The sequence below is a fragment of the Malurus melanocephalus genome, unplaced genomic scaffold (genome assembly GCF_030028575.1).
Source record: "Malurus melanocephalus ecotype Western Australia unplaced genomic scaffold, MMel_1.1 scaffold_57, whole genome shotgun sequence".
Classification (NCBI taxonomy): domain Eukaryota; kingdom Metazoa; phylum Chordata; class Aves; order Passeriformes; family Maluridae; genus Malurus; species Malurus melanocephalus.
In genome coordinates this window covers 1,547,714-1,555,496 of record NW_026623289.1, presented here as the reverse complement: position 1 = coordinate 1,555,496, position 7,783 = coordinate 1,547,714, and positions in this window count along the sequence as shown.

Sequence of the window (7,783 nt, the reverse complement as noted above, 5' to 3'; positions counted from 1 at the left end):
GCTCTGCAAGTGGAGAGGGGTCTCCAGGATGGGTGAGGAGCAGGGAGGCTCCTGGGCTGGGGGATGCTTGGTTTGGGCTGCAGAGCAGACCCTGGAGCCAGCTGAGCAAGGAAAAAGGAAGGCATGTGCTTTCCAAAATGAGCTGCTGCTGTCCAGCTGTCTTCTGTGGAAGTCCCAGTGTTCATTATAGCCATATTTCACATTCCAAAAAAGAGAAGAAAGGCCTACCAGGGCTTTTAAATGTRGAATATGCTGCTCTTGTGGGAAAGGGCCAAGAAGTTCAATTATTATCCTGTTATTTCCTTCTGCTTGTTATTTCTCTGTGAAAAAAACAACAGTCATCCCTATTCCTATCCCAGCACAGAGTTACATTCCCTCCAGGACACACTTYTCACTATTACCCCAGAGGGCCCAAGCTACCCTGTGAAGATGCATCTCTGGTGAATAAAGCTGTCTCAAAAGTGTCCCACTAAATGGAAAAACCAAACTCTCTCCAGATTTAGCATCTCAGGAGAGAACGCTGCATTTGGGATGGTGGGGGGGACAGCAGATCTGGCACAGCTGAGTGTGCTGTGTGGGTGGTAAAACATTTTTTCCTTGTTTCAGAGGTCTCTGATGTTTCACAATGCTGTTTGTTTCTGGTTTGGGGTGAAAAGCAAAGGGTCAGTGAGAGCAACCAGAGTGCATGAGATGGCGTTTGCCATCTGAGACCAGCCATTGTGTGCCACTATTTCAGCAATTTTGCTCTGTGAAGTTGTCCTTCCATGGAAGGAAGATATGGAAACAGGCTCACACAAAGCAAGAAAGGAAYAGTACCAAGATATTGCAGTGAATGCCCAGGAGGCTGTCCCTCAGCTGGGGATCATGATCAACCAGTCAAAATATTCCCCAAAAACRCCTTTTAGTGCAGCACCCCTATAATGTTTGGCTCCCTGTCCTGTGGTATCTTTCAGGAATGAGATCTCAATCTATTAAAAATATTAAGGATGACCAGTGAGAAGCAGAGTCATGTATTTCATCCACTTTACAGGCTGGGTGATGTGGCCTGACAGCACCCAGCACACACAGCTGGCATAAAAWGAAGTTCCATGGCATTGTTATTTCAGGAGTGGCTAAAAAGTAAATTTGTGTTAGTTTTAGGTTTAACTGCTTTAGTAGTTAGATAACACACTTCCCCCAAATTCCAGTGTTTAGCAAACATTTATGTTCAGTATTTTGCATCTTCCTCTATGAAGTCTTGTTGTCGTTGGATTTACTGTCCCAAAGCCAGTCATTTTTGTTCTTTGGTACTTGGCAGATACAGGAGGGCTCTGATCAGCATCACCATGCTTTTCCACCCTTTGGAGACAATTTTATGTAACACTRCTAATGACACCATGACATTACTACTGGGATTGGCCCACCTCCCCCATAAAACCTGTACAAGAGCTCAGTCAGGTTGCTGGAGCATTGGTTTAAACTATTTGCTATCACTATTACAATAAAAATACCATATTGGGAAAAGGTAAAGGCTGAYGTACATTAATGGGCAGCAGAAATGGATTAACTTTTAAAGAAACACAAGAACATTTTCTAGCCCCACAGCCACATAAATATTGCCTGAGGACACTGAACATGTGAACTTTGGCTCCTTGCATTCACCTCTGTCACAGAGAGCACTGCAAAATAGCCTCTAATACTCTTCCAATGTAGTACTCTGAACTTGTATTTGTGAATTCCTTTCATGCCATTAGAATACATTTTCTCACAAAAGAAGTAATAYGTAAGACAGAAAACTCTGGAAAAAGGCCGTTGTAGTATTTTTGCCATCTTCATGCCACCTGAMAGTCTCGAAATGCCACTCTAAGGCTCTCCTGCAAGCTGCACAGAGATTGTAGCTCTTGCTAAATGAGGCAGAAAAAGTGAATGGCAGATTAAAGGTGAGCACCTAAGCCCCAAGACATCTGACCACGCATAGTTTATGTCTGGCCAAGCATGAAATTGTGCCTGGCAGCACAAGTAGGCCCATAGTCTGAGCTCCATAATGAGTGTGGGACTGGGGACATGCCATGGCTTCGTTAGAGGCTGCAGGATTRTGCCTTGGTTCCCAGGACTGTGGGGAGACTGACATCGGGGGAGGCAGAACTGCTTTTGTGTGAACAGTGTTACCCAAGTGCAGAAAAAGCCAGAAGGCAGAAAGGGGTGGTTACACAACTTGTCAAACCATCCCCTGGATGCACTCACCCCCTGGGAAGGGGATGGGCAAACTGGAGCTAAGAGAGAGGCTGGGAATCAGAAGAAAACCCAGAAAACAGGAATTATTTCACCAACTGGATCCACAGAGGAAGACAGCTTTGCTTAATATTGGTCAGTGCAGAAGAGTAGCCTTCAGCTTTTTACTGTTCATGGACTAAAGAAGTACTTCCATGGGAGGCACAGAGGACAGATGTGATAATTTCAGTTGGTTAAAAAATTGCTGCTGAAGGGAAGGATTGTGCTCCTCTCCATTTTCTGAGGGGGTCAGACATAGAGAAACAGGCTTCTACTGCAGTAAATAGATTGAAGTTAGACACAGCAAAACAACCACTGACAGGGCTGGACTGCTGAGGACAGCGTGTCATCCCTACCTTTTACAGAATCACAGAATGGTTTGGGTTGGAAGGGATGCCAAAGATCAGCTGGTTCCAACCCACCTGCCATGAGCAGGGACACCTTCCASTAGCCCAGRTGGCTCATATCCAACAGCACTTCCTGGTGAAGCACATCATGGGTATTCCCAGAACTGAAAAGAAGGGAAGATCAAACTAATCACAAAAGTCTGGCACCTTGAACAAGGCACAAAGTGCTGGGGATCATTTCCTTAGTCAGGGAGCTCACAACTTTTCAATACTTTTTCCAAAACTTGGGGAAAAACTATTTCCTGAAAGAACTGTGCTATGAATAGAAGCCCATTGAGTGGATAAGAGGCAATCATGGAATTAATCATCAGGGATTCATTAGGAGGCACATGGTCAAAAGTCTGGTGGCTTTTGTCTCCAAAAGCACGTCAGACACTCGTGGACCGTCATCTTCTCCTCATAGCTACAGCGCAGGAATGAATTACTCATGCTTTCATCTTGAGAGTCCTTTAAACAAAAGGGCCTTGAGCCTCCACAGCACCAGCTAAAGCCCACAGTGCCTCTTTCCCTCCGTGATCTCAGGGCTGAATCCACGCTGTGCCTGTCCTTGCTAAGCAGCTGTTAGTCACCCTCCGAAACAAAGACCGTTCCCTGGGATGACAAGAGCGCTGTCTGTGAGCAGACGTGGAGGGAAASAACAGCCCAAAGGCCAGGCTGGATTTGTCCACAGTATTCTCCCAGCAAGGTCAGGAAAGAGAATTTATTTGGAAGCACCAYTGCTTATGGCTGCTGAAGGACAGATGACACACCATGTCAGCTCAGGAGACCTTCTTCTGGATCTGCGCAGTGTCCTGGTGACACAGAGACAAAAGGAAGATGGTGGAGTGCAGGAGAGGAAGCACTGAGAAACTATTTSTGCTGCTTGTTCCATACATCTCCTGCCCCTGACCTAGCCTGCAGCCCACCCCTCCACTTTCCTTTGCCACCAGATGACAGCCCCAGGAAAAGGGACACTCGCACAGCTCTGGTCCTGCGCCCGCAGTATATCAGACTTGTGACATCCCATTTCAAATTCAACTCTGTACATTAAAAAAAAAAAAAAAAACCAAACAGATCTCTTTTCCTTTTTTTTGTTAACCATATTACTTTTGGTCCTTTTTTCACTACCAGACAGCACAAAACGGCCTGAACTCAGCTCTGGAAAAAAAAAAAAAAATAGATCCATGGGATTGTACCAAGCTGTGATTTAAATTTTAATATAACTATTCTGTGCAAGGGAAAAAGCCACCCTTGAGAGGATCCTGAACTTGCAGCACTGTCCAGGACCTCAGAGGAGCTGCAGCACTCCCAGGCCCAGCATGCCCTTGGCACAGAGCTGCAGTGGAGGCGGGGATACTCCTCGGCAAGAGAGCCCCTGCCACTACCCCATCATGGAATTCCACGYGTGACATTTCATCACTGCCTGCAGGGAGGAGACTAAACCTGAACAAATCATTTCCTCTGATTTTGGCCCTGACCCTTGGGTTTGGGATTTCTCATTTCCACTAAAATGCCTTTTGCAAGTGATTAAAAACTGAGACAKCTCAAGGTTGTGTCTCCTAAATGAATTAGTTTTTTAAAAAAGAGGATTTCTTTGCCTTGCAACAGGGCAAGAAATGGACATCTGATTTTGTTCTATTAAACATTCAAAACAGGAGAAAATCTTGAGTTATAAAAACCGCCTGCAGACAGGCATGACAACTCACAGAAATATTGTTCTGTTTCCCAGAATTATTCACCATCCATTGCAAATAACAACTGCTATGTCTCCACAATCATTTGACCTTCAGCCTTTATGCGTGGATTTAGATGCTATTGTTTGAGTCACAGCAAGAAAAATGAATTGCATTGTTGCTGTTACAGCTGTATTTCTGTGAAAATGCTTATGTGGGATGTACCAAACAGAARCCTCAAAGGAATATTATTTTCCTCAGTTAAAAAACATATATGTAACTGCCCTYTCAACCTCGTGTGAGTGAAGCAGCTTCTTCCTGATGCAGGTGGAGAGAAGCCTGAAGGAGTTAAAAACATACACACAAGGTTTATATACTGCATCCAAATTATTGACTTTACATAGACGTTACAGCATTGGATTTCATATCCAGCACTCACATTTACTCGCGTCAGATATTTTCCTCTTTTCTCTGAAGGTGATGTTCAAAATAATGATAACAACCCCATCCATTTAGGAAGTAGTTTAGGAAGGATTATGTCCGGCCACTGTGTYATTGGGAAAAATCCCAGGAGAATGAATACGTACAAAACACCTCATCCAGCCCTATGGTGCAGRCTGTGCCAAGGCACAGGAGGCAAAAAAAAGGTTATTGTCCTGAAGATCCAACAGATGTTTTTTGAGACAAGGAGTATTTAATTGCCAGATTAGTGGGRATTTCAGTCCTCGGGAGAACTGCAAATTTCATTCAGAAATATGTTCTCTTTACAAAGAAATGAAGGGCTGTTCTTTACTGCCAGTAAATTTGGCAGCAACAAATCTATTGATTTCAACAGTGAAAGATAAGTAATGAGCTCCTTACTGAGTCAGAGGGTTTGAAATACAGGCTGTCCTCATGGCTGGTTGGATTTCCCCTGAAAACTTCCCTCTGTGCCATTCATCAAGCCCAAGTTTTCTTGGGCACGAGAGCATAATGCAGCAGGAGAGAGGCCAGGATGAGGAAGGGGCAAACCTTGAGGTCCCACAAGGAAGTTCAAAACAGAAGAAGTTCTTGGTGTTTCACTTTCAAGACTTCAAAGAGAAGTACTGCTTTTGCAGTTTCCTGGGTGCTTTTCCCCAGGACTTTCCACCACCCTGTAATGGGAAGTTTATGGACAGCCTTTCCTGCTGGGCAAAAAAAGAGATACACCAAGGGAGAGAGCCCCGGGGCAGGGAAGATGCCTGGGCTGGGGTAAAACAACTGCACTGAAAAGACATCCTGCTTAGTTCTASCAGGTCTAAACATGATGCTGCTGCCATTATGAGGCACAGTTGGGATTTGGTCCCATCCAGTGACCTTTCCTGTGTTCCATTCCCTGATCTAAAATTAGTTCTCTCATGCCCTGCACACAGCCCTGTGCCAGCCTGGGCACAGCCGAGGGTGACAGGAGCAGATCCACCAGCTGAGTGCTGGTGAGAACAGGCATGACCCAGCCCCAGCTCTTAAATACACATGGGCACATTCCTCCCACACCACGGGAGCTGCTGCCACAGCTGCCACAGGGTGGTTTAGGCAGTTCCAGGGCTCAGCTGACAGAGCAGGTCTGTCAGGACACCCAGCCCTGTGCTGCACAGCACAGCTGTGCTATCACATCTGGAGCACTGAGACATTTTGCAGAGATCACAGGTGCCTGATGCTGCTCGGGATGTGGCTCCCTGAACCATTTCTTGCAACTTAACTGGTGAGGYAGTTCCCATTTGCCTTCCCTCAGCCCCTGGCTATGCCAGCCTCTGAGGGCATACAAGCAAAAAGTGTCCCCAACTTAGAGACCCCTATTTAATGCAGRAGTACTGTAAGAAAGGCAACTTTCATCTTGGAAGCACACACACACRAGCTTGTCTGGCTTCACAGAGAGCTGATCCTTGTGTCTTCATGCTGAACCTCAAAGGCATTAGGAAGTTGTAAATGGAGAAGCAATGTTACAGAAAGAAACAAGAGTATGCTAGAGTAAAGAAAGGACTGCAGGGTGCTGGAGTACCTTAAAATGGGTGCTAAAAGCAGTGGTGCTTTTCTGTCAGAGGATTGCTGAACCGTCTCAGAAGCAGCAGTGTTTTTCAGAACATCAGTGCTACAGACACCTGGGAACCCACCACAGTGGCCCCAGCCAAGAGCTCTTCCAGATCTGCTCCGAACCCAAAGGCCAGGGCTGTGACTCCACAATATGCCCTCCCTTTCCCAACAGGARTGGGATAGCAGGAAGTGTGAGCTCCCACTCCTCTGGGGTGAGTTGTGCTGAGATGACTGGACTTTCACACCAGGAAAAACATTTCTTGTTTCCTTCAGGTGAAAAGGAAAAAACTACAGTCTTCCCTCAACACCTGCTGTTCCTCCCCAAGTCACCACTTGCCAGATGTTGAGGATTCCCATGAGACTGCAAGTTGAATGAAACACAGAGACAACATCACTCCCTCCAATCCATGGAGGAGGGTGACTTTTCGTAGGCTATGAAGATGCCTGGCGGAAGGTCCAGGGATAGCAAACTGGGAACTGCTGGCTGCCAAGGTTGTCGGGTCAAGGGGACTTCCCTTCCTGCTCATGGTATCTCCTGCCCACTGTGAGCATGTCAGCTGTCCCCARGCAGAAATCTCTGACATGAATCCCTCCTCCCTCTCCATGTCAGAGCAACCACATAAATGCACACCTCCCTCACTCAAATATCAGGGGAGGGTGCCAGGGCAGCCTCAGGGACAGATGCCTCCTCCACCAGAATATCACACCAAAGGTGTCATCAGCCTCAGTTATGACCACTCCTCAAGCAGAAATACCAAGATGGGGATGCAGACCATGCTTGAATACAAACCCTTCCTTTGATGAACATTTAGGTTTGAGATCCTGGCCCATTACTCAGACATGTAGTATCAGGAAAGCTCTCTGTGGTTAGTGTGGTCCAGATATGACTCSAGAGGACAAAACTATCATCATGTGAGGCTGGTACCAGTGGTAGCAAAATTCCCAAGAGGGGTTCACACTGTTGAAGCTACCAAATCACAGCTTTGCTGCAGGTCAGACCTCTGACACCARCTTCCTTCAAACAGACCTGGGGAAAAGATGGGTTTTCACCACTTGGAAAGGAAGACAACAGAGGCAGAACTCTGACAAAAGGATGAAGGTACGCTGCTGCAGTGGCTGTATCTCCTGAACATGGTTAGTCAACACAGCTCTGCTTGGTTTTCACATCTGGACTCAAAAATGCACGAGCAGATCAATCTTCTCAGCACAAGACCARGCTTCTACCTGTGGCGACAGGGTCCATGTTGCAAAATATTTTGCAGGAGGAAGGAAACTTTCTGGATCTTAGAACTTTAGGTTGGGTCACTGCTTCAGTACTTAAAAAATACTTCTTATTGTTTGGCATTAAGATCTTGGGCTTACATGTTGCATATCCTGCATATGGAATTCTTTGCAGAAGGCCACAAGCAGACTTCAAAGACAGCA